The sequence below is a fragment of the Muntiacus reevesi genome, chromosome 4 (genome assembly GCF_963930625.1).
Source record: "Muntiacus reevesi chromosome 4, mMunRee1.1, whole genome shotgun sequence".
NCBI lineage: Eukaryota > Metazoa > Chordata > Mammalia > Artiodactyla > Cervidae > Muntiacus > Muntiacus reevesi.
Window position 1 is genome coordinate 45,702,316 of NC_089252.1, and position 25,693 is coordinate 45,728,008.

Genomic DNA, 25,693 nt, shown 5'->3' on the forward strand with positions numbered 1-25,693 from the left:
CCCAGGGCAGGGCTCTTTCTACGCCCCAGCCAGATATTAAGCAGGAAGGCTTCCTGAAAGAGACCAGGGATTGAAGCCGTGTAGCAAGTGGTAAAGAACCCTACTGCCTGCAGAAACATAAGAGGCCCAGGGTTCCATCCCTGAGCGAGGAAGATCTCCTAGAGAAAGAAAGGGCAACTGACTCCAGGATTCTTGCCTGGAGGATCCCACGGACAGAGGAGACTGGCAGACTACAGTCCTTGGTGTTGCAAAGAGTTGGACACGACTGAAGTGACTTAGCACGCAGGTGCGCTGAGAGATGCAGGGCTGGAGGGCGGTGGGGCGAGATCAGGAACAATTCCGAGGCATGAGTGACATCCAGAAAGGAAATAGGGGGGTGAAAATGTTGGGGGACAGGGGCAGAGGTAGAGGAAGCCACCCCAGTTTCTTTCAAGCCATAAGATTTAAGCAGTGCCTGCTCTGCCCACCCTCTAGCCCTGGAAGGCTGCTGTAAATTGGCAGATGGGCAGAGGGAGCCCGGAGCAGCACGGCGAGGTGGGGAGAGGGGCACCGCCAGGCCAGGGACCGGTCAGGAGCCCACGGGACAGCTGTGTGTCACAAAGAGTGATGATCCTGAGCTGAGGACACACCTCAGAGAGGATGCAGGCTGGGCACAGCCTATCTTTTAGGAAGTTTTCAGAAAATTTAAAAAAATATCACGTTCTTGACCATCCACTGCAATGCCCTCCGAGGACCTGATAATGTTTCTTACCTGTCCTGAGCAGGTAAGGAATGCTATTACCAGTCTGTTGCTGGGCACCCAGACGCCCAAGACAGATGAGGAAGCGGGAGGGACATGAGGGATTGAGCCAGAAAAGGACTCTGAGGACAGGGTAGCTGGGCGCAGCCACAGGGAGCGATGTCTACGTAGAAGGCGGGTCTGAGTGCCGAGCCATGATGAGCAGCTGGGGAGGTGCGCGGGGAGGTGGGGGGCAGGAGCGGGTACAGAATGGTTCTGAATCTCACAAAGAACCCTGTGACAGCGAGCTGTCTGGGAGTGGGACAGTCTGCCCTACAGGCCAGTAAGCCCTGGTCCTGGGAACATCTGAGCAGAGACTGGACAGCTGGCTTTCCTGGAGACGGTGGGAAAAGAGACTGACCGGGATGATGCCGGGTGAGAAGCCTTGGCTGTTTTCTACCAGATCTCAGCTTACACTGGTTTTGCGTGGTGAGGCTCTGTTTTGATTTCTCTGTCTTTGCTGGCTTAGGAGAACTGGGGTGATGTGTGTGTGGGGGGGGGTGCGGGCAGCAATGGGAAGGGCTCGCTGTGGCCCCCAGCTGAGAGGAAGGCCCCAGCGACCCCCCTGGAGACCAGCCAGCACCCTGACGGACAGGCCCTAAGGGAATAAAGAGCCGATGCTTCAGAAAACATCTGAAAAGCAGCTTTCATCCCATCTCGCAAAGATGGGCTCCCTCTGCCATCTCTTGGCCTGCCCCCCTTGACTCCTCGTTATCCCCACACAGATCTGTAACAGAATTCCTCCCCCTCCTCTGCCAACTGAGGACTTTCTGTCCTGTCATCCCCACCCAGGAGGCCCAGCCCCTCTCAGCACACACGCCGGTCATCGAGGAGCAAACACCAATGGAGACAAAGCTGAGAGGAGGAGGGGAGGGCCATGGGCTCCCCTGGGGGCTCAGAAGGTAAAGAATCTGCCTGCAGTGCAGGAGGCCTGGGTTCAATCCCTGGGTCAGGAAGATCTCCTGGAGAAGGACGCGGCAACCCACTCCAGTATTCTTGCCTGGAGAATCCCATGGACAGAGGAGCCTGGCGGGCTACAGTCCAGGGGGTTGCAGAGAGTCGGACACGACTGAGGGACTAACCCTGTCACTGTCACCAGGAATGTGAAACTAAAGAGCAGACATCTCTTGTTCTCTGACATTCCCTCTACCACTTCCCTGAATTCAGTCCCAGCCTCCAACCTGGACCCTTCCTCTCTCCCTCTTTCCCACAATTTCTGCTTGTATTTATAGAGGACTTCTCTATTTTTTCTCTTTCTGCTCATGGCCTCAAGGCCTCATCTCTCACCCAAATGACCTATCAAGGTAGTTCTTAAGTGAAAGCAGTTTCTGCCCTAGGAGAGCACTAACGCCAGCAGGTAAAATAATAATTTTTCTCTTCGCTGCATGTTCAATAACAGAGAGCTGGTGAAGTCCAGCCAGATCGATGTCTGCCTTATCGCTGGTAAACTAGCAGTGGCTAGGCCGGATGGGGATGCTTGATATGAACTTGAACCTCTTAACATCCCTCCACAAAGGCCCTTTCCAGAAACCAGACTGCAAAACTGACTTCCAGTTTGCTGAGAGCGACACCAAGTCCCAGGAAAGCTCTGACCCCGGCCGGTGTCCGAGAACCACTATTGTTCGCTGTTCTGTCTGCAGATTGAACCTGTGAATGTACCCTCCGGTCTGGGTGTGTCAGGATCCACTTCTCTGGGTAACCCCAGAGCCCACAAGCCAAGCACAGTGTCTTCTTTTTAGAGCTTAGTGCTCCCTTCATGTTCACTGGTGCTGGGAATGATGCAAGAAGTGGGAGAACAAACGCAGTGTCTTGCCAGCAGGACAGCACACATAACCCAGCTCACCAAAGCTTCCACCCCTCACCTTCGCCTTTCCTATCACTGGAGGCCCTCAACCTGCACCTGGGCAACAGGACCAATCCGCAACCCCTGTGGGAACCTGTCTTTGAATTTCCTGACTTCCGGGTACCCAGTGACACTGCTTGCATCTAGCTCATGACCTGCTCTCTCATTAGACTGGAGGAGGGTGAGAAGACAAGCTAGCCCTAACAGTCAACCCTCAGGTTTCCAAAACAAAAGGTAATGACCATAGACTCGCAGCCTGCCTTGGACAAGGTCTCAGACGGTCTGATGATCCTTTTAATCCCAAGGATCTACAAGGCGGGGTCGGTGGGAAGTACAGACTGAATAGATAATGCCACACGGTGTGACCGCAGTGTGCTGCGCTCAGTTCAGTACATCCGACTCTTTGCAACCCCATGGACTGCAGCCCGTCAGGCTCCTCTGTCCATGGGATTCTCCAGGCTAGAATACTGGAGTGGGTTGCCATTTCCTACACCAAGGGATCTTCCCAACCCAGGGATTGAACTCACACCTTCTGCATTGGCAGGCGGGTTCTTTACCACTGAGCCACTTCAGAAAGCCCTGAGACAGCAGGGCCCTTCCCAAATACCTGGCTGACCCAAGAGAAGTTCTTGAAATTCTGCAAGTTCATTCCTACAGCATAAGAAGTTAAAATACAAAATATAACACAGGGCTGATGTTTCAAGTTTATATTGGCCACGAGACTAGAAATTGGGGTGAAAGATCTCAGCAAGGCTCCTTAGAAGGTTGGAGACCAGACCCCAGAGAGACTGGGAGCAGGGGGTGACCGGGCCTCGATCCCAGGCTCTCTCCACATTCACTTTGCTTTGTGACCTGGGTTAATTCATTTCTGGGCGTATGTCTTCCTATTACAAAGTAGAACCAAAAATAAACTTATCTTTCTCCTTGCAAAGTAAAGAGTGGCTTTACCGGTCGCTGGTTAGGAAAGTGGTTCCGTGATAAGAATAGCAAGACTTTAGTCTGGGCTAGGTGTTGTTTTCACACAGAGTAACTTGTGCAATCCTTCCACAGTTTCAGAGATGGGAGCTATGACTGCTCCCATTTTGCAGATGAAGATCCTGGGGCAACCAGCTTTGGGTTCCCCAGCCAGGGTGGGGGTTGCAGTGCTGAGTGGCAGAGCCAGGAAGGAACCCAAGCCACTGGTCCCTGGAGTCCACACCTTGACTACCACACTCTGTGGCCTCTGTGTGCAGGGCCTGCGGACACAGAGGATACGCCAGGCTGCCTCTCCTACTGTTCTCCAGCACACAAGGGATTAGGGTGCCTTGCTCACAAAACAGGGGCGGCCTAGGGTTCTTATTCTACTGAGAGCTGAGGAGCTATCTAGACCCATGTTAAGGCTGCACCTCGGAAGGGGTTCTCCACTCCAGTATGGGGTAGGGACCTGTTGTTAAAAAAAGATAGTCTTGACACCGGGACTTCATTTGAATCCTGCTTGAGATAAGCCTGGTTTTCCTTCTGGCGCTCTGCAGGCCTGACAGCGCAGGGAGGGAGGAAGAGCCCAGAGCCTTTGTTACCTTTAATTAGGTGTGCGCTCATTGATTGATTGATTGATTTTTCTTCCCCGAGTTGCAAGAGAGGACAGCGGCCTGCTCCCCAGGTGCTCGGATCCTGACGCTGGAATGATAACAAGCGCTAAGCAGGCCCCGCGCACCATCCCGGGGCGGCAAGGCCTCCACCGGCTCCCTGTCAAACCTCAAATTGATTCTGAAATTGCTTTGAGGACGTAAAGTGGTGAACAATTTGAAACCCGTGTAATTATCTGAATGGCTGTTGCTGGGTGACCTGGCCGTCACTGCCTGAGACCATCTAAAGAGGCCGAAGCTTACGGTTCCAAAACGAAACCGTAAAAGACCTGCTGGGGAATCTCAGATTCAAGCAGGACAGACCCGCCCCGAATGCTCCTGGCTCAGAGGATGGGAGTGGGGTGGCTCTGTGGGCAAATTAAAAAGGTTACCCTCGGAAATACCCCTCAGACCATGGCTTTACAGACAGACTGCTCAATCAGCAGAGTGTCTGCAGGGTACCTTCCGTGTGCCTGGCACCACGAGACACGACAAGGCAGAGGAGGAGGCGGTGCCCCCCTCCTGAAAAAGAAACTCCCAGGAACACATTCTAGAAAGAAGAAAACTAGAACCTGAGCTCCGGGGTGTCACCATGGTTGCAGCGCCAAGGTTTTCACCACTTAAAATTTCTGTGAACAAACAGTAGTTCCAACAGAAAGCCAAGTCTGAACACTGGCCCTGTGGGGACAACAACTCAAAAACACATTTTCGCAAGAAATTTATTTAAAGACAGCATCCTCCGTTGCACAGACAGCTCTCTTCGTGGGCATGCTGTTGGGTGACTCCTGCAAGACGCCCCCTCTCTTCAGCCTGCCCTGGGCACTCCGGCCTCCCAGGGTCTCCCACTGACCCTTTCCATGGGTGGCCATTAACCCCCACTCTTCAGGCTCCTGGTCATGTCAGGGGGAGTTTGCAGAAGACCAGCAACCTCCAGGAATCAGAGCAAAGTAGGCAAAGTGAAAGTCGCTCAGTCGTGTCTGACTCTTTGTGACCCCATGGACTATACAGTCCGTGGAATTCTCCAGGCCAGAATACTGGAGTGGGTGGCCGTTCCCTTCTCCTGGGGATCTTCCCAACCCAGGGATCAAACCCAGGTCTCCCACATTGCAGGCGGATTCTTTACCAACTGAGCCACAAGGGAAATAATAGATGCTCAGTAAATACTTATTGAATGAATGGGTGAATTCAGGGGCCTGACACGGAATCCCACAGATGCAAGCGTTCAGCTGTGCTGATCTTCTCATCACCCCAGGTCCCCACTCCGTTCCCCAGTCAGTGACTTCCAGCTCTGCCCCAACAACTGTCCCCGGGGCCCAGGAAGGGGCAGGAACTCCCACCCTAGAATGATGCCAACTTTCATGATTTTCGTACTTGGTGTTCACTTGAAGAAAAAAAAAGAAATAGAAAAGCAGGCTCCTTATGGCCCAACATTAAAAGCCAACAAGAATTAGCCCCAGAGAAAAACTAGGTGGGGCATCTTGGGCTGATATACACGGTGTGCCGGAATCCTCCGAGGCGCACAGTATAAAAACGTAAGCCAGCGGCAGGCCTGGCAAGAGCTGATCTGCCAACTATCTGCCACCTTCTTACCACCTTCCCTCCACCCTCCCGCTCCACCCTCCTAAGGAATCTCAGGCCTGGCACAAGAAACAAACGAGGGGCTTTACTGTCCCTGTAATTGCTCCAAACCCCATTAATTACATGGTAAGCCTCCAACAATAGGCCCACTGCCTGCCTTAACACAAGCTCCACTCGGGGCGGATTCAGGGCCTCCAGGGCCTCAGTTTCCACCCTATAAAATGAGGGGTTGACGAATGCTAAGCCCCTTTCAGGCTCCGCACTCTATGACTCCGAGCCTGGAGAGCCAGTGGCCTCCTTGCACACCCAAAGGCACAAGACAACTAATTACTTCTCACACTGTCACCATAAAATGTCAAACGCTATCTACAAAGACAGCAGGCCAGAACCACAAAACTTTCTCTCCTGGCTGAAAAGGACCAGCCCCAGGCTAGGGGGCTGGTGAGGGGCAACAATGAAACAGGCTGCCAAGTCCCAGACTCAGGCCGGATCCCATCCAGCTGCAACTGCTTATTATGGTGGCCTTTACTGCCGTTAGAGCCTTCCAAGCAATTTACAAGTTACCATCTAAAGTCGTACCCACCTTTAGATTCTGCCACCTTCCTCTGTAAGAACAGGTATCCCTTACTTTACGCAAATGACTGTCCTGGATGCCCTGTGGAGACTACATTTTTTGATACAATTTTTTATGTAGCAGAGTCTCCTACAATGAATCTTTAAAAAAAAAAAAAAAATTAGCCTGACCACCCTCCGCCAACCTACCCCTTTTCTACATTGAAGCTTTACATTGGATGTAAAATCTACACTGGATGCTGGTTTTGCCTGAAGCAAGAGGTACCTGTGAGACACCAACCAATGTATCGTTGCCATCTGTGAAAGGCCATGCACACACAAGCACACATAGTTACTGTGTGCAAACAAAGGCACTCTGGTTGAGCCGGTTCTGACCAGTGCAGCCCCCTCCCCACTCCCTGCCCCCGGGTCCACCCATCCCCAAGAGAGGGCAAGGGGTCTGGAGTGGGGCCAGCTGCTTAACTCCACCCTCCCCATTGTTTTTCTACAGGGGTTCAACTGGCATTTAGGGCAGGACAAGTCTCCGCAGTGCCCATGCCCAGCCCTCAGCCACTATATGCCAGTTTTCTCCCCCACCCCACCAGTCACCATGACAACCAACACCCTGTCCTTCCCCCAGCCTCCCACCACCCCCAACACATTGGCAAACACTTCTGGAGCCGGTCCACTGCATGCCCAGCCTGCCCAGAGCCTCAGTTTCTGGATGGGCACTCCAGTTCTCCCGCCAGCCAGGGACTGCCCCCAGAGTGCCTGGCCCCTCTTGGCCAGAGTTCCCAAATTGCTATCTGTGGCAAAAGACTTGCTTTTTTTTTTTTTTTTTAACTCTTAATCTATCAGAGACCAATAATTTCAGGAAGTAAAATAAAAATTAATTAATAGAAAAAAAAAGCATGTGCTTAGATGTTGTAGCAATATCACATTTCAAGAAAAGTTTCTAAATATTCATTCTTAATTTCTAGACAGACTGGTAACAACCTGTTACCCGGGGACCACATTTTGAGTCACCCTAGCCCAGTGGTGTTTAGGTCTGTGGTCTGGGAACTTAATGAAAATGCCAGTTTTCCAGCCCATCCCAGACCTTGTGAATCTGTAAACCTGGGGTAGAGTCCCGCAATGCGTATTTTAAACAAGCACTCCACATCATTCTGATGCGTGCTCACATCTGCCAGGCAATGCTTAAAGCAGCCCCTTCCCTCACAGTCAGCTGGGCTGGGACACCAGGAACCCTATAAAAAGTAAGGTCTACCTGAGGATTCTAGAACTTTCCAGGTCAGGACTCTGGCCATGTTCCCTACAACATGTGCCATTGAATTAGAAGAGCCCTCTGAGGCTCGGCCATAGGCTATGAAGATGAGGGAAGGGGAAAGAGGATGAAAATTAAGATCATTGGAGCCCCACACTGCCAAGAAAATGCTCGTTAATTAGGGCCAGACTCCTGGAGATCAGCAAGGGAGGCTTGCCGGAGACCACTAGTCTCCATTAGCATTTTCCCAAGGGGGACATCCAGGTTATAAAATAGGAGGGCCGTGTGTGATTTGCATATAATTTGCATATGCCTACTTGGACCGCACTCTTCTCCAGCAATTTTCAACAGAATTACGATCTTTTCTTAGAAAACCTCTGCTGCCCTAAGGGTTGTCACTTATCATTTTTCCTGCTTTCTCCTCCTCCTCACTCTCCCTCTCTGACAAATCCACAACCCTAAGCAAAAATCTAAGGAAGGCAGAGAAGCACAGAAGTGGGGACAGTGGCTGCTCCTCAGAGAAAATGGTAGCTGGGTTTGTTCCTGGCAGAGCACCACCTTCCAAACTGAACAGACTTAGAAATTTCACAAACCTGGGAAATAAAGATTTTAAGGGGAGAGTACCAAATTTTCATGTAGGCAACATTTACTGTCTCCATAGCTATGAAAGATAGTGCATCGGGAAATTCCTGGTGGTGCAATACTTAGGACTCCGTGTTCTCCCTGCTGAGGACCCAAGTTCAATCCCTGGTCAGGGAACTAAGATTCCATAAGCCATGTGTCATGGCTAAATGAATACAAGATAGTGCATTTTATTACCAAAAATACTGGAAGGATGTAAATCTCAGAATAAGGGACAACCCTTTGAAGAGAGATTAATTTAATCTTAGAGTGAAAAATCCACTACATTATACTGGTTTTTCTCATTTCTTCCTAGACTAGGATCTGCATCCTGGCTTCACCACGTGTCAGATGGGCAACCCTGCACTTCTGTCTCCCAGCTCAGACCTGGGACAGTGAGACCTGTCTTGCAAGGATCTGCAATAAGCTGCAAAGCAAAGCAACCTGGCACACAGCAGGCGCTCAAAACACCATTGCTACTTTCCACCACCATTGCCTTTCTTTAATCACAGCTGTTGTCATTATTACGAGGAGGTTTTTTCAGTTCGGTTCAGTTCAGTCCCTCAGTCGTGTCTGACTCTTTGCAACCCCATGGACTGCAGCCCACCAGCCTTCCCTATCCATCACCAGCTCCCAGAGCTTGCCTAAACTCGTGTCCATCGAGTCAGTGATGTCATCCAACCACCTCATCCTCTGTTGTCCCCTTCTCCTCCCATTCTGGCCACTCCCTCCGAACAAAGGAAGATCATTCCTGCCACTTTCCGTTTTCCAGACTGTTCATGAAGGTCTGGATTTTAAAACCACAATTATAAGAAACAGATTCAAGTTGAAAAAAGAGCTACGTCCAAGACTCCCAAAGAAAGGCTACTGTTGGGACACACAGCCTTTCTTTCTTTCTTCTAAGCGAGGGGCAGACTTTTTTCTTTTTCTTTTCTTTTTTCTTCAAAGGATGGCAAGCAGCCTTATTTCAGAAGGCCTAGGAAAGGTGCTGTCCGCCCAAGCCTACAAGCTTGGGCAGGCAAATTACTTTCCCGAGTTTTCTTTCAAAACAGGTTTTTGGGCCTTAAAGCCCATGAGTTTCTCTTCTTCTGCTTCCCACCCAGCCCAGGTCTCTGGGGAGACCAAAGTGTGGGCACATCACACTCGGCAACTCGGGCTGGTAGCAGCAGCTCCTTCTGTGGGGTGACCTGGTAAGCCCACCTCTCTCTACAGCACTGCTGTTTCTAGGAGACACAGCAGCAGGCCTCACATGCCTGGCTCCAAGTGTCAGCACGAAGTAACTGCCTGCCTCCGGTATGATAAATTAGTGCACATCTTTTCAGCCAATTTGGGCCCTCAGTTATGTCATAAACAACCTTTAATAATGGTTCCCAGATTCATTCCATCAACAGCAGGAAAGGAAAAAGTTCTGGCACCTGCAGGTCAAGCCCAGAGATATCTCTGACCACCTCCCTGCCCTCCTGCCCCTGTTTTCCAAAGAAAAACCCAGGATTACGCATGTCATCAGTGTGTTCCCGCAGCAGCCACGCCCTCGCCATGGCGGGAGCCGCTGAGGACACGTGAACTGCCTGGCTCACCACTGAACCTCCCTCCCCGTGTCCATCACATAGCAGCTGCATGGTAAATGACTATCAAATAAATGAATCAAAAAAGAGTAAATGGAGTTTCACCCTATTCTGCCTAAAATGGAGCCAGGGACTATGACAGCAGTTGCCAGTTGTAGGCAATTTTGCCTCCAGGGGACATCTGGCAATCGCTGAAGACATTTTTGCCTGTCACCAACTCAGGAGTTGGGATGGTGTTACTGGCATCTAGAAAAGAGGGGTCAGGGATACTGCTAAATATCCTACAATGCTCAAGACAACCCCTGTACAACAGATGAGAAAATTGAGGTTCAGCGAGGTCAAGTAAGTTGCCCAAGAACGCACAGCTATGCAGTGACTGGGATGGGACTCGAGCTAACCTGTGACTGACACCAAAACTGTGGTCTTAGCTGGTACCTTGCAGGGAAAGCCAGGGAGCAGAAGGGATCCAAAACGCATGCAAGGCTTATGTATGGGAAAATTATTCATTAATATTTGCCTTTATTCTGATTTTTCTTCATCGATAAGACAAGTAGAAAAAGCAGCCAACTTGGACCAAATATTTCTTCCCAAGAAGCTTGCTTTGACTCCTGAACTTCCCCAATGAGTTAGTCTTCCAGGTCAAGGCAAGAATCTCTGTACTTCTGCCTCAGTTCCCCCATCTTCTTAGGGCATCAGTAACCTCCCATCTGCTTGTCCAGCTTCTGCCCGTCGCTCAAGGATGGCATCAGGACTTCCTCCTCTACAGAGCCAGGTCTGACCTCCTGACCTGACCCTTGTCAGGGGCATTGAAGGAGCTCTCAGGTAGCATCCAACCCACATGCCCAGGCTTTGGCCGCATCCTGGAGCCCCAGTCCCTCCTGGATCTTGCAACCAGCTGGCCCACTTCCCTGCCCGACCCTCAGGCTCATCCCGGATCCCAGACAGCACCTCCCTGAGGCCATCCAGGCAGCGGATGTCCACCCCACCCTTCCCAGCCCTGACCCTGCCCCAGAATGCTTGTCCTCCTGGTCTTGCCTGGTCACCCCACGCCACAGTGAAGCATGTTACCCGCCGGGTCACCACTCGGTTCTGCTCCTCCAGCAGGCAGCCAAGTGATGATTCTTTATATTATGGTTTTACACACCTGTGACTCTTTATTTATAAAGGTCAATGTTCACCAGCCTATTTTCTGGACTCAGACTGCCTGGGTTCAAATCCCAGCTCTGCTGCTTTCTAGCCATGGAACTTTGGGCAGGCTACTTAAATGCTCTCTGCCTCATACGAACAGCAAAGGTAATAACAGCACCCACCTCACAGCAATGCTGGGAGAATTAAACAATTAAGAGCTCACCTGAGCACCTGGCACATAATAAGTACTCACTCCATAACGGTCAGCTCTGATCATGTCACTCTCCCTGTCTCTAGGAGTTCATCTGCCACAGGCTGCCGGGACAGTATCTCAGACATCACTGCTCAGCTGTGTGTTAGACACAGAGCCAGGACTGGGTGAGATGCCGGGGTGACGGTGACCAGGGAAGCTCTGCCAATGATGCCATGGGGCAGGGGTGCCTCAGTAAGCATCAGCTGTCTCCATATGAGCCTTCCCAACCACAGATGCTGGAGGTTCTTCACTCAGTTCCTACCGTCATCTCATTTGACATTCCCATGGCTGTTTATGAATCCAAGAAGCTCTTGCAAGGATGGTCCATCTGATCCTCCCTGTGTTATAGTTAATACTCCCCTATCCTTTTATAGGTGTGGACCTCAGGCTCAGAGAGGTTAAATGACTTGCCCAAAGTCACACTGTACTCACTCTGTGAATCCAAAGACAGGGTTTCTCTTTCCCAGACCAGCTGTGGCACCATTCACAGGAACAGGATCCCCTAAAGTGGAGTGAATTCATTTTATACCCAGGAAAACTCAGAGAGAATCTGCCAAGAATGAGCCCAGGGAAGTGGCTCTCAACCCTGCCTGGGAATTCGACTCACCTGGGGAGAGGATGTGGAAAAAATGGCAACCCTTCTGCATCATTGGTGTGACTGTAAAATGGTACAACTACCAAGAAAAAGAGGATGGTGATTCCTCAAATTCAATAATTTACAAACATTTAAAATAGAACTACCGTACAATTGAGGGATCTCATTTCCGGGTCATGTACCCAAAAGAATTGAAAGCAGGGTCTCAAAGAGAAAGCTGCACATCTGTGTTCCTAGCAGCATGATTTACAATAGCGAAGAGCCAGAAGCAACCCAAATGTCCACCAATGGATAAGTGGATAAATAAAATGTGATCCATACACACAGTGGAATGTTATTCAGCTTTAAAAAGGAAGGAAATCCTCTATCACATGCTACAACATGCATGAATCTTGAGGACATTATGCTAATTGAAATAAACCAGTCACAAAAAGACAAAGATTGTATTACTATATATAAGGCATCTAAAAGCAGTCAAATTTATAAAAACAGAAAGTGGCTACCAAGGGCTGGAGGGAAGGGGGAATGGGGTGTTGTTGTTTAATAGGCATGAGTGTCAGATTTGCAAGATGAAAGAGTTCTAGAGAGCTGTTTCACAATAAAGTGAATATACTTAACACTATGAACTGTACACTTACAAACAGTTAAGATGGTAAAATTTGTTACACTTTTTACCACACACACACACAAAAGTTAAAGTCCCTTGCTTGGGTCCTGCCCAAGATAAATTAACTCTGAATTGAGGACTAAACTCCAAGCAGCAATGTTTTCAAACGCCCATCTCCCACCCCACCTCCCCTCACTTCCCCATGAACCTGTGGTTAGCCTGAAATCACTGCTCTTTTTCCTCGTTACTCGAAGTATAGTCCTTGGACCAATAGCACTGGACTGGAAGTCTGTTAGAACTGCAGAGCCTCAGCCCTCCTCCAGACTTTCTGAATGGTACATGCGTGCTAAGTCGCTTCCGTCGTGTCTGGCTCTTTGCAACTCCATGGACTGTAGCCCGCCAGGCTCCTCTGTCCATGGAATTCTCCAGGCAAGAATATTGGAGTGGGTTGCCATGCCCTCCTCCAGGGGATCTTCCTGACCCAGGGATCAAACCTGTGCCTCTTATGTCTCCTGCATTGGCAGGCAGGTTCTTTATTTATCACTAATGGTACCGGAAACCATATATCTTATTAAGAATACTGTCTCTAGGGCCTCAGTAAGTAGAGCTGGTCCCACAGAGACTGGAATTCACAGAATACATACATCACCCCTCTTGGACCCAGCCCCCTTGTTAGGAGATGTCTTTGTGGGTTGCCAGATTGAGCAAAGAAAAATTCAAGATTAAATCTGAATTTGAATTTCACTTCAATTGGAATTTTAGATAAATGATAAATGAGTTTTTAGTACAAGCATGTCCTGTGCAATATTTTTTTCCATTGTGTACCTGAAACTCAAATTTAGTTGGGCATCACATATTTTATTGGCAACCCTTTTCATGGGGCCCAATGTAGGGGGGAGAGGAGAGACAAGCGGGTGTGAGGGTCACTACAAATAATGACCGAGTTTGCTGAGAGCTGCTGGAACTAGTTCAGGGGATGATGGGTGGTGGCAGGTAGGGGCAGCAATGGGTCCCCGATCAGAAAGGTGTCTCCAGCTGAGCTTCCTTGGAGGCTGGAGGAAGAAGAGCTCACAGTTGCCCCCTTTTCTCTAAGCCAGCCCACCCCTCCAGAGACCCCTGATGGCTGGAAGAAGGGTTCAGCCCACAGGCCACACAAAGCACTGGCCCTCCTTTTTAATGAGCCATTCTCCTGGGATTTCACACATAGACAGGCGGGCAGGCGCTATTTGCAGCCAACGGAAGAGTCCTGACAGGGCTGTTAGTGGTACGGTTCCCTCAGCTCCCCCTCCTCGCCTGGAGTCTACACAGCCGCTTGGGATGACCGAAGTCCTCTCTGGAGGGCATGGTGACCGGGCGCAGGGAACCTTCTCTTGTTCTCTTCTGGATCTGTCAACACCACCAAATCATCTGCCTGGGGAATGCCTCCAAGAGCACCAATTAGAGCTGCGACAAAATGTGTGTGGTTGCAGAAGCCAGCAGAGTGGAGACAGCCGGAACCAGAGACTTCTGCATCAACAGGTACCGGGAAGCTGAGAAGAACACCCAGCACTTGTCCACAGCTGGAAATTTGCTGGGGGGAAATCTGGACCAGCAATACTGAATGAGGCTCACAGGATTCAGGGATTTCTGAAAATGAACCACCCTGTCAGGATGCAAGGAAACAACCAAAGGTTCTCTATAATCTGGTGAGGACCAGGAATTCAGATTTATAATGGAGTGGAGGCTATCTCCACCAGGACCCATGGTGTCCAAGGTCATGCCATTTTCTTCTCCTCCCCAGCCCCCAGCTCGGCCTTGCTTGGTGCAAAGATCCCCATCTTAGTGCAGGAGCCCACTCTGTGCCTTTTACTAAGCCTTGGACCCCTAAGAAGACATTTCCTGCTTTAAGCAAAGTGGGAAGTAAGGAGGCAGATTGGAACCAGCCCCAAATCCCATACTCCCAGTGGAACGGCAGCTCCTAATGGGCTGAGGGGTCAGCCTTTCGGGGTGGGTGCTGCAGAGTTGATCCCCACTCTGCTCCATCCAGCTGTCCAGAGTCCAGGCTGGGTGAACTTTTGTCCAGCTCTGACACTTAGTGGGGCTCAATTAGCTTCATGACCTCCTCCTCCAGAGTGTAACACAGAATGGAAAGAAGTTGATGAACAAGCCCTTGGAGACAGGTCTTGTGGATGGAGGGGAAGCTTTGAGGACAACCTAAGTGCCTAAAGCCCCCAGCCCAGCCCCCTCAGGGAGGATAAGCCACCCCTGCTGACCCCACCCCTCTTGCCCCTGGAAGTTCACATCCCTGATTGTCCAGCCCTAAAGACCTAACAATGGACTCTCCATCCTTCCCACCCACACCTTGGCTGCCACCACCAACCACCCGGAACATACAGTGCTGGCACTGGGACTCCAGAAACACTCCTGTACTCATTTATTCCCTTCCTCGCAGATGAAGTACAATCAGAATTGTCCAAAGAATGACCCTTCCATGTCTGGGTTCAGAAACAGGAGTTGACTAAAGTCAGGCATGGGTGTCTGCCTAGGCAGGAAGCCACAGGTTATACCTGTCAGGAGGTGGCTGTGATATGGTGAAAAGTCAAGAGACCTGGTACTCCTGTGTGAACTTGAGCAAGGTGCCAGGCCTCTCTGGGCCTCAGTTTCTCCCTCTGCAAAGTGAGGATATGTGTATCCATCATACACAGTTGCTGTGAGAATTGTGTAAAGCAATAAATGTGAACACATATTGCACAAAGATAACACAGTGGTAAAGAATCTGCCTACCAATGAAGGAGATGCAAGAGACTCAGATTTGATCCCTGGGTCAGAAAGATCCCCTGGAGCAGGAAATGGCAACCCACTCCAGTATTCTTGCCTGCAAAACTCCATGGGCAGGGGAGCCTGTTGGGCTAAGTCCATGGGGTCACAAAGAGTCAGACATGACTGAGCTCATACACACACACAGCACATAGAAGACACTCCACAAACGTTGGCCTGTCCAAAACGTTTGGCTAAAGCCCTGTCCCTAGCTGGACATCATGACCAAGGTTAACGCCTTTAGGGAGCAGGCGACATCATCATTTCTGAACGCAGGAACTGATACAAGTTAGTGTCTATTGTTTTGACTGAAGCCGCTAGGCCAGCTCCACCCAGACTTCAGATTCCAGAAACACAATATCTCCCCAAAAGTCCTGTGTCCCCCAGGGACCCCAGATGAAGATGCCCCTGAAGGTCCAGCGCTGAAGATGCCAAGTGCAGAGCCCATCTGCAAAGCACTGGGGCTGTGAGCTGACGGTATAGTCTCCTGCTAGGTGACAGCCACGTGCCAAGCTTAATACACAGTGTTTCCATTCATCCTCGCAGCAGCCCCGAGGTCAGCACTCTCTGCTACCATCACCATCATACAGACGAAGTGAGTCAACGTCCCAGCCCCTACAGCCACAGAAGAGAAACCTGCACTCAAAGCGCCAGCGGAGTGTCTGACCCGGTGGCTCTCGATCCTGGATGAAGAGGAAATCATCTGGGGAGGCTTTAAAACAGACTGATCCCTTCTGATTCCACGGGTCTGGGTGGGTGGGGGCCTCGATGTTTGAGAAGTTCCGGGTGATGCCAGTGTGCAGCCTGGGTGGCGAATGGGCATCCTGAGCTCAGTCGGTCCCTGCCCTCTCCTGGAAGCCTGCCTCCCTCCTCGCCACCCACCCCAGGTGGTCTCACCAAGGTGCGCGGGCACCAGCACGAGGCCCCACCCCCTCCCGCAGTGCCACACACCTGCACTCAACTTCCAGGCTTCCGGGCCTACAGGTGCTTAGAGGAAACTGAGGCTGGGGGTGACCTTATTATCAGGGGAGCCCAGCGATCTGTCTCTGCTCTCTGCCGCCCCCTGTGGACACCAGGGAGTAGAGCATGTCACAGCACTCACTTTCCTTCTTCCCGCCTCCCTCCAGGCTGGTCTGGAACCACCTGCTTCACACATCCATGCTGTGTGAGGCTTCCATCTTCCTCCACTTCCCTGGTTCCTGGAGAGGCCCCTCTGCCTTCCCTAGGCTGATCCACGAGGCGAGGCCCAGGCAGCCCCTCCCAGACCGGCTACAGGCCTGCACAAACGCTGCCATGCTGGCCACCCATTCTTCACCTGGAGGGGTAAAGTCTGGGGCCCATCCTCCCTGTGGTCAAACCTGGCTCACTCGAGCCCAGCACTGGGCGCAGGACGGAGGCTGGCACAATGTCCATTCATCTACCTGACCTTGACCCTGTGTGTACCCCAGGGCAGGGGCAGTCGTTCTGGGAACGGCCTCTATTGTTGGCCCAATCCTAGGCCTAGCCCTCCATTTGCTCCTAATGTGAAAAGATCTTACCCCTGAGTGGGTGCTCCTAGTGCCAAGAAGAGGAGTGGATGGCTGGAAACCCCTGAAAGGGTCAGCCAGCCCTTGCCCATTCAGGTCATTGCATGCCCAGCTGAGGGAGGCGTCTGCAGTCCCCCAGGGTCCTGGTGTGGGAAGAGATAAACTCTGCCCTGAGCAGGTGCCTTCCCCCCACGGACCAAGGGCACAGCCCCAGCCTGCTTTCCTCTCCTGGGATCCAAGCCCAAGGGCTCAGCCTTCTAATAGGTCCTGAGCATCCCCCACCCCCCGCCCCCAGGTCCTGTAAGCACAAGGCCCAGAGGTTCTTTCCTTTAATACAGAAGAGATGGATTGAAAGAGGCAGAAACAGACAGACAGAAACAGACGAATCTTGGTAAGCATCAGAAGTCTATTTCTCCTCTTAAAAACTGCCTGTCAATTAACAAGCATTTGTGAGCAATTCCAGAAAGCGTGTACGTGTGTGTGTGTGTGGAATGCCGATTTGTAACTGAGTCATTAAATGGGGTCCCTAAAGGGCTGGCAGCAGTGATAAGTGTGAGCTCACCCCCTTGTTTACTCAGAGATGACCTGGTGTAGGGGCAGCAGAGAGGCCTCTAGAGGCACACGATACAAGTTCAAATCCTGCCTCCACCCCTTGAGCCATTTGAGTGTGACCTCAGGCCAGTTGCTCACCTCTTGTGTGTCAGTTTTCCATCTGTTTAGTGGGGTTAATAAAGCACTTAGCAGAGTGCCTTGTGCACACTCCAGAAATGTTAGCTGTTATTAGGAACCTGGCACTATTGTGTGTGTATGTGTAGTTTAGTCACTCAGTCGTACTCAACTTTGTGTGACCCCGTGGACTGTAGCCCACCAGGCTCCTCTGTCCATGGGACTTCCCAGGGAAGAATACTAGAGTGGGTTGCCATTCCCTTCTCCAGGGGATCTTCCTGATCCAGGAATAGAACCCAGGTCTCCTGCATTGCAGGCAGGTTATTTACCATCTGAGCCACCAGGGAAGCCCCATGGGGAGACATAAAGTCAAATATTCATTCCATCAGTACTTTTTGTTGTCAAAAGGAATAAACCACAGCACAAGCAACAGTGTAAGTGGATCTTAACAATATAACATTAAACGAGAAGGACTTTGAAGATTATATACAACATAACAAGTTTCAAATAGGCTAAAAATAACTACAGTAAAATATATTTATTAGGAATACACATAGATTAGATGCAATGGAATTAGCAAAAAGAAAAGCAGAATGATAAAGATTAAGGAAGGTGATGACCTCGTGTGGGAAGGCCTGAGGCAGGATCTTATGTCTGGATGTAGATTTGTCAAATCTTTGCTTTGCTTTGAGTGATGAGTTCTTGGATGCTTATTACATAAACTAAAAAAAAAAAAACTAAATAACTACATAATTAAATAAAATCAGACCATGCCTGGACTAACAGAGGGAATGTTATCAGCCAAAGATTGTGATTAAACCAGTTTTAAGCATCAGTGGTCCACAAGGAAGAAAACAAATATACTGGGCATCCATGGCTGGCTAAATACTATTTCAGGTCTGGGTTTGCACCAGCAAATGTAATAATAATAATGATAAAATCTCCGCCCTATCAGACATCACATTCTAGTGTAGGGAAATAGACATTAAACAAAATATATAGTGTCAGCATAGCAGAGGCATGGAGAGAAATGAAGATCCAGGAGACAGGAAGCAGGTGGTCCAGGAAGGCTTCACAGAGCAAGCGACATTCAAGCAAAGGCCTGAAGAAGGGGGAGGAGGGGGCCTGCAGACGTCTGGGGGCTGAACTCCAGGCCAAGGGGACATCTCAGGCAAAGGCCTTGATGCAAGAGGGCCCAGGACGGGGAGGAGGCCAGTGGCTGGAGGGGTCAGGAGGGAAAATGGGGGCCCTGCAGCTCACTCCGAGGACTTGGACCTTGAGTAACGTGGGGAGACACTGGAAGGTTCTAAGACAAGGAGGAACCCATTGACACATTTCAAAGGATCCCTCTGGCTAGACTGCCGGGGACAGAGGCTAGGACCCTAATCAGGAAGCAACTGTGATTATCCAGGTCAGAGATGAGGATGCTGGGGCCTGAGAGGTCACAGGGGAGCAGGTGAGAAGTGACCAAATCGTGATACAGTGATGACCCAGCCGCTGCTCTCCTGGGACCTCCGAGGCCGGCAGCAAAGACCAGACACACATCCAAATATCCATGATGCAACATCTACGATCAACTCTACAGTTGGTTACATAGCATCCCGCTGCCCTGCAGAGGCCCTGCTCCTTAGACCCTGGCTCTGGGCAGCCGCCTCCTCTGGGTCATAACACTCTTTCCCAAACCCTCTTGCAGCTGGAAATCTTGGTCATCTGTGTGGCTAGCCAGGTGACTCTGGTTCTCCACCCAGAGTCTGTCAGTCCCACGATTTTCCCCCCATGACGAGGCCTTCCCCTGCAACCCAACCAGGGTTTCCATGGGCCCTCATTTTGAGTCTCAATGTGGCCAGTGTCAGAGCCCAGGGAAGCTTTGAATCCATGGCTCCCACTGAAATCACCTGAGCCCCACCCCCAGAGACTGCTGTCATCTGTCCAAGGGGTAGCCAGAGCTTCCAGGTGATTCAAATCTGCAGCCAGGGTTGCAAGTCACTGCTCCAGAGGACTGGTCTGGTTTCCTGCCCTGATCCCTACAGGTGCTTCATGCCCATGAACCTCTTTCCTGCCCCCTGCTCTCCTAGGCAAATCCCCAGCTGGTGCATCCTCCACTGAGGTGAGGCCCCTCTGCAGCCTGATCAACCCCGAGATGGGCAGACAGCACTCCCCTACCTCTCAGGGTAGGCTGGGATCCAGGCTGCCCCACACAACTGAGCATGGAGCGCATACCCAGGACTACCTGCTTCCAGGGGCCCTGGGGCTGCTTCTAAGGCCAGAAAAGCCCTGCAGCTCAGATTCATTTAATCAAGGTTGTGCTGGACTGGCTTCCCTCCCCTGCTCCTCCCCATCCTTCCTCCTTTAGGACTAGGACTTGGAATGCATTTTTATTAGACTTTTCCTAGGTGAAAATAGTGCTGGGCTGGGGGTTGGGAAACTGGATGGAGTGTGATTTACACTTACCCTGAGTCCTCACACCTCCCAAGGGCAGCCGGAATCGGCAGCCTGCTCACAGAGCCACTGGCAGATGGGGAGCCCTGCAAAGTCTGGGCTCAAATCTGCCCCAGCGGGAGCCACATCTCTGCACAAGAGCCAGAAACCTCACAAAAGCCAAAGGCCCTTTGGAAAACAAACAGGGGAAGGCGGGTATCAGTGTCTATAGGGTTCAGGCAAAGATGCCACTCAGAGAAACAGCCCGAACCCCTTACACATCAGATCAGACTGTCCCTGTTATATTTTCTCTTTGTTCCAAGCAGCACGTGTCTCTCTTTTATTTTAAAGTCAACTGCATTTCTTGCTTTCGTTCTTTAGTTTGCTACATCAGGTCTTAGCTGCGGGACACGAGGTCTTCGTTGCATCACCCAGAATCTTCCCTTGCGGCACAGTGATTCTCCAGCTGCAGCACACCAGCTCCCTAGTGTGCGTGCTCAGTAGCTGCGTCCCACAGGCTAAGATGGTGGGATCTTAGTCTCCCGACCAGGGATCGAACCCACGTCCCCTGCATTACAAGGTAGATTCTTAACCACTGAACCACCAGAGAAGTCCTCAGGTAGTTCTTTTGACCCTTACCGGCCTCTAAGTTCCATCTGCAGCCTTCCATCCCTGCTCAGCCCCAAACAAGGGAGCTTTCTTCCCTAAATAAAGGCTTAAAGGTACTCCTGCCCTTTCTAGAGAGGGTGCCTTTCATCAGGTCAGTTTCTGATGGACTTACCACCCTGGGGCCCTCTGCTAAATGCTGCCCTAGGATCCTTCAGACTCCACACTACTGACATTTTGGGTTTCTTTGTTGAGGAGGAGGATGCACCATAGGATGTGTAGCAGCGTCCCCATTCTCTACCCATTAAATGCCAGGGGGACCTACCCTCCCCACATCTGTGACAACAAGAAATGTCTGCAGACACTACCATCAAAACAGCTCCGCTGAGAACCACTGTGCCATCGGCAATCTGACCGAGAACCTCCAGAGGGCAAAGACTGGGCCCGTGCTTCTGACAGCTCAGTCCAGTGGCCAGTCCAGAAAACCAAGCGGGGTGACCTTGTCAGGAGACCTCTAACCCAACCTCTCTGGGCTTCGATGTCCTCTTCTGTAATAATAATAATGGACAATACATGCCCAGGACTGGCACTGTGCTAAGCACTTTGCACAGGTTTTCTCATTTAATTTTCACTTAATCCTCACAATGTTCTTCTGGAAAAGGTATTATCCCTAATTTACAGATGACAAAGTTGAGGCTCAGAGTAGTTAAGCAACTTGCTCAAGAGCACACAGCGAGAAGGAAGGCAGCTTGACTCCAGAGCCCGTGGTCTTCTCCACAATCTGTACACCCTCCCTCGAAGAGGGACTTGGGCCGGAGACCACCTCTGAAGTCCCCTGCAGGTCCACGACTGTATCATTCTTTGGATGTTGTCTCAATAAAGATAACATCCGCTGGACATCCTGTATTCACTGCATCCCCTGTCCCTGCCCTCCAGGACACAGCTTGCTCACACCTTCCCTCAATCATTCAACTCCTTCTATATCTGTGCACTGTGGTGTTTATCCTCCAGGGAGGAGGCAGATTTTAAAAGCCTGTTGGGCATTTACTTACAACCTTGATAACGGTTAAGGAGGGGCTGACCCAGCCCAGAGGGTCAGCAAAGGGACAGCCTAGCTGCTCTCTGATGGGTGTGCAAGGGGTAAAACCATGAAGGGGAGGGACGCCAGTGCCCAGAAAGCAGGTTGCGTGCCTCGTGAAGCAGAAAAGAGCATGGCTTGTCCTAGAAACCAAGAGAAGAGGCGGGGCAGGGGGGCGCATGGGGGGAGAAAGCAGATGAGTGGGCGGGCCCTGCGGGCCCTGCTAGGAATCTGGAATTGATGTTTTCAAACTGTGGTGCTGGAGAAGATGCTTGAGAGTCCCTCGGACTGCAAGGAGCTCCTTTCCATCCTAAAGGAAATCGACCCTGAATATTCATTGGAAGGACTGACGCTGAGACTGAAGCGCCACCTAATGCAAAGAGCCAAATCATTGGAAAAGACTGATGCTGGGAAAGACTGCAGGCAGGAGGAAGGGGGCGGGACAGAGGTTGAGATGGTTGGATGGCATCACCGATACAAGGGACATGAGTTTGAGCAAGCTCTGGGAGAAGATGCAGGACAGGGAAGCCTGGCGAGCTGCACTCCGCGGAGTTGCAAAGAGTTGGACACGACTTAGAGACTGAACAACAACAACAACCCTTATCCTAGAAGCAGCGAGAGGCCCTTAGAGGGTCTAAGCAGGGTGCTGTCAGGTCAGATGAGCATATCCTCAATGCACTGTGCACAGATCAGGGTGGGGACGGGGTTGGTGACAGAAAATGCAGAAGGACCAGTTGGGTTTCTGGGCAAGTCCGGGGAGGGTGATGGGAATGGAGGGATTGGCAGACTCCAGAACTGACCATGGAGGTCACAGGGGCACAGGGAGGGCTGAAGCAGGAGGTGTGGAGGACTGTGATGCTCTTTACAGGAGGAGGGAACCCAGGGTGTGGGGCCCAGGTCAGGAGTTCCGTGTGGGCACCCTGGAAGGAAAGTTACGACCAACCTAGATAGCATATTACAAAGCAGAAACATTACTTTGCCAACAAAGGTCCATCTAGTCAAGGCTATGGTTCTTCCAGTGGTCATGTATGGATGTGAGAGTTGGACTGTGAAGAAAGCTGAGCGCCAAAAAACTGATGCTTTTGAACTGTGCTGTTGGAGAAGACTCTTGAGAATCCCTTGGACTGCAAGGAGATCCAACCGGTCCATCCTAAAGGAGATCAGTCCTGGGTGTTCATTGGAAGGACAGATGCCGAAGCTGAAACTCCAACACTTTGGCCACCTCATGCGAAGAGTTGACTCATTGGAAAAGACCCTGATGCTGGGAGGGATTGGGGGCAGGAGGAGAAGGGGAGGACAGAGGATGAGATGGTTGGATGGCATCACTGACTCAATGAACATGAGTTTGAGTAAACTCCGGGAGTTGGTGATGGACAGCGAGGCCTGGCATGCTGCGATTCATGGGGTCGCAAAGAGTTGGACACGACTGAGTGACTGAACTGAACTGAACTGAAATATGACAACCCTGGGCTGAGTGACTGAGCTGCCAACTGAGTCACTGAAAAATGATGCCCAGAACCTCCTTCCTGGGACAAGGCTCAGTGTGAGGCCCCCACCCACCTAGGACTCACCCCAGATGGGAACAGACCACAGAAAAGACACTGCAGGTGGCCAAGCCCTGGGGGGAAGAGTCCATATAATGAAAATGTAAGCTATAATTACTATTACCTTATCAGATCAGACAAGATCGCAGTCAAAGGTGGGGCCATGGCAGCTTGTAATATAATAGACATGGGCTCTCAGGTGGCAGGTGGCTGTTGCACTGGTTCTTACTCACTTGGAAGCTAGATCACAGTACTAATGTGAACCGTGTGTGAAATATCCCTTTTTCATGCACTAGCAGTGAAAGGTCTTTGCAAACCTGTAGCCCAATGAATGTACTTCTGAGTAACGGGAATCTGCAGGTGGGCATCATTTTATTATCATGTACAAGCCATCGTCATCTAAGCTTTGATGTCACATTAAAGAAACTGCTCTAGCCACTGAGGATGGTGATGAATCACCCGTACAAGGCCCCTCGAGGAGAAAGTGACACTTGACTGCTATCCAGGACCTGAGGATTTTAAAACTGTACTTAATGCCATTAGACTGCTCCTAGAACCACAACACGAGAGGAAAGGCATGGAATTTGGGCCCTTTGCAGTGCGTGAGGGAGGGGACTTGTACAGAATCCATCCACTTGTACTCGGTCCATCAATGGCTGATCCAGGACCAGAATCCATACCATCTAACTTGTCAGGATGCCTCTTCCACTGCACTAAGGACCTCAAGAAACCTTTCTAGAGATCCCCAGTCTCTTGGGCCCTAGGTTGAGTCTTCATTGAAACCACCAGAGGAAATGAGAGCAAAGATTATTTCTAACAGTCCAAGTCGGCAGGCAAAGGACACTGCATTTTGGCGGATGTTTTGGGGACTAGGGGATGCTAGGGGGCTGGGGGACAGTTGCTTGGAAGACAGAGAAATGGCACAGGACTCCGGGAACAAAGTCTTATTGGCTTATCTGTTTATAAACAATGCATACTTTACCTGTGTCTAGAAAAGATTCGGGGCGGTTTGCAATTTAAAACACACACATGCAAAAATAATTCAGACTGACATCAGATTGCAGAATTGTCTTTAACAGCAGAAAGAAAACTGGAAATGATCCAAGTGCCCCTCTATAGGGGGCTGGTTCAAAAAAAACTGTCCATGTATCCTGTGGAATACTACACAGCTATTTTAAGAAATGAAGCATTTGCTCTGTGTACTAATATGGAGAAATCTCAACTACATTTAAGGAAATAAAAAAGTGCAAGGTGCAGAATATACAGTAGGCTATCTTTTGTATGGTAAAGTGGTAAGCTAAGAATCTACTGAAATTTCTCCATTTTAGCATAAGGAAAACACAAAAAATAAACCTAGAAGTTATATAAATGGCCTATAGAGGGCGACAGGGGGAGCATGCAATCTTGGTGCATACCTGTTGGCGTCAGTCAGTTTGATTTCTGAACTGTAGAAAATGCTTCACCTATTCAAATATTCTAGTTCAATTAGAATTAGAATTGAAGCCCTCCAGGCCTTCCTCGCTGTGTCCCCAGCGTGGCCCTGGTTCCCCCCACTCTGGGGTGGATGCCTGTGCCCTGGCCCTGCTCAGCCACAGTATTTGTTGGAGAAGAATTCTGCAGAGATGAGAGGATAGCACCCTCAGTTAAGGATGGTGGCTTAGGCTGTGTAAGCAAGCCCTTCCCCTCCCAGGCTCCTCTCTGACCCCTCCCAGAGTAGGAGGGGGCAGCCAGCCATCACACCCATTAAAATGTACTGCCAACCACCAAGACGTCCACCAAGGAAGTGAAATTAATTTTAGCCTATTAATAAATTATATCCATATTATATTAGACAATAGTATAAAAAACTAGAGTGATGTGTATGGGCAGTTTTTAAAAGATTATATTAAGTAAAAACACAAGCTGCAGAACATAATATATAGCTTGATCCCAGTTTTCTGTAATATGAATCTATTTTTCCAAATCCATAGCAACAATATAAATACAGACAGTGATATGGATGTGAAACTTCTCTGAACTGTTGATAGTGATGATCTCTGGGGTGGGGGTATCTCACAATTTCCCTCACTTACTCAAACACGGGTATATTGTTTCATTTTCTTATAGTGTAATCGCTCAGTCATGTCCGACTCTTTGCGACCCCATGGGCTGTAGGCCACCAGGTTCCTCCGTCCATGGATTTCCCAGGCAAGAATACTGGAGTGGGTTGCCATTTCCTTCTCCAGGGGATCTTCCCAACCCAGGGATTGAACCCAGGTCTCCCACACTGCAGGCAGACACTTTAACCTCTGAGCCACCAGGGAAGCCCCATTTTCTTATACAAAGCAATTATTATTTTTGTAATCCAAACAGCAAGGAGATCAAATTAGTCAATCCTAAAGGAAATCAACCCTGAATATTCATTGGAAGGACTGATGCTGAATCTCCAATACTTTGGCCACCTAATTCGAAGAGCCGGCTCATTGGAAAAGACCCTGATGTTGGGAAAGATTGAGGTAGGAGGAGAAGGGGGCAGCAGCGGATGAGATAGTTACATAGCATCACCAACTCAATGGACGTGAATTTGAGGAAACTCCAGGAAATAGTGAAGAACAGAGAATCCTGGTATGCTGCAGTCCATGGGGTCGTGAAGAGTCAAAACACTACGTGGCAACTGAACAACAACAGTCCA

At 50.3% G+C, this 25,693-nt stretch overlaps 1 protein-coding gene across 4 annotated transcripts in view; it reads right to left on the reverse strand.

Annotated features, from left to right (window-relative positions):
- ZBTB7C (zinc finger and BTB domain containing 7C) overlaps positions 1-25,693 on the reverse strand; it is a 378,538-nt gene that overhangs the window by 265,215 nt on the left and 87,630 nt on the right. Inside the window, exon 1 of one of the 4 annotated variants that reach the window (XM_065932670.1) lies at positions 24,438-24,479. The exons of the other annotated variants lie outside the window; for them this stretch is intronic. The gene's annotated coding sequence lies outside the window, so the exon portion shown is untranslated. Of the gene's footprint in view, positions 1-24,437; positions 24,480-25,693 lie in introns of those variants that run through there. 4 annotated transcript variants of the gene reach the window in all.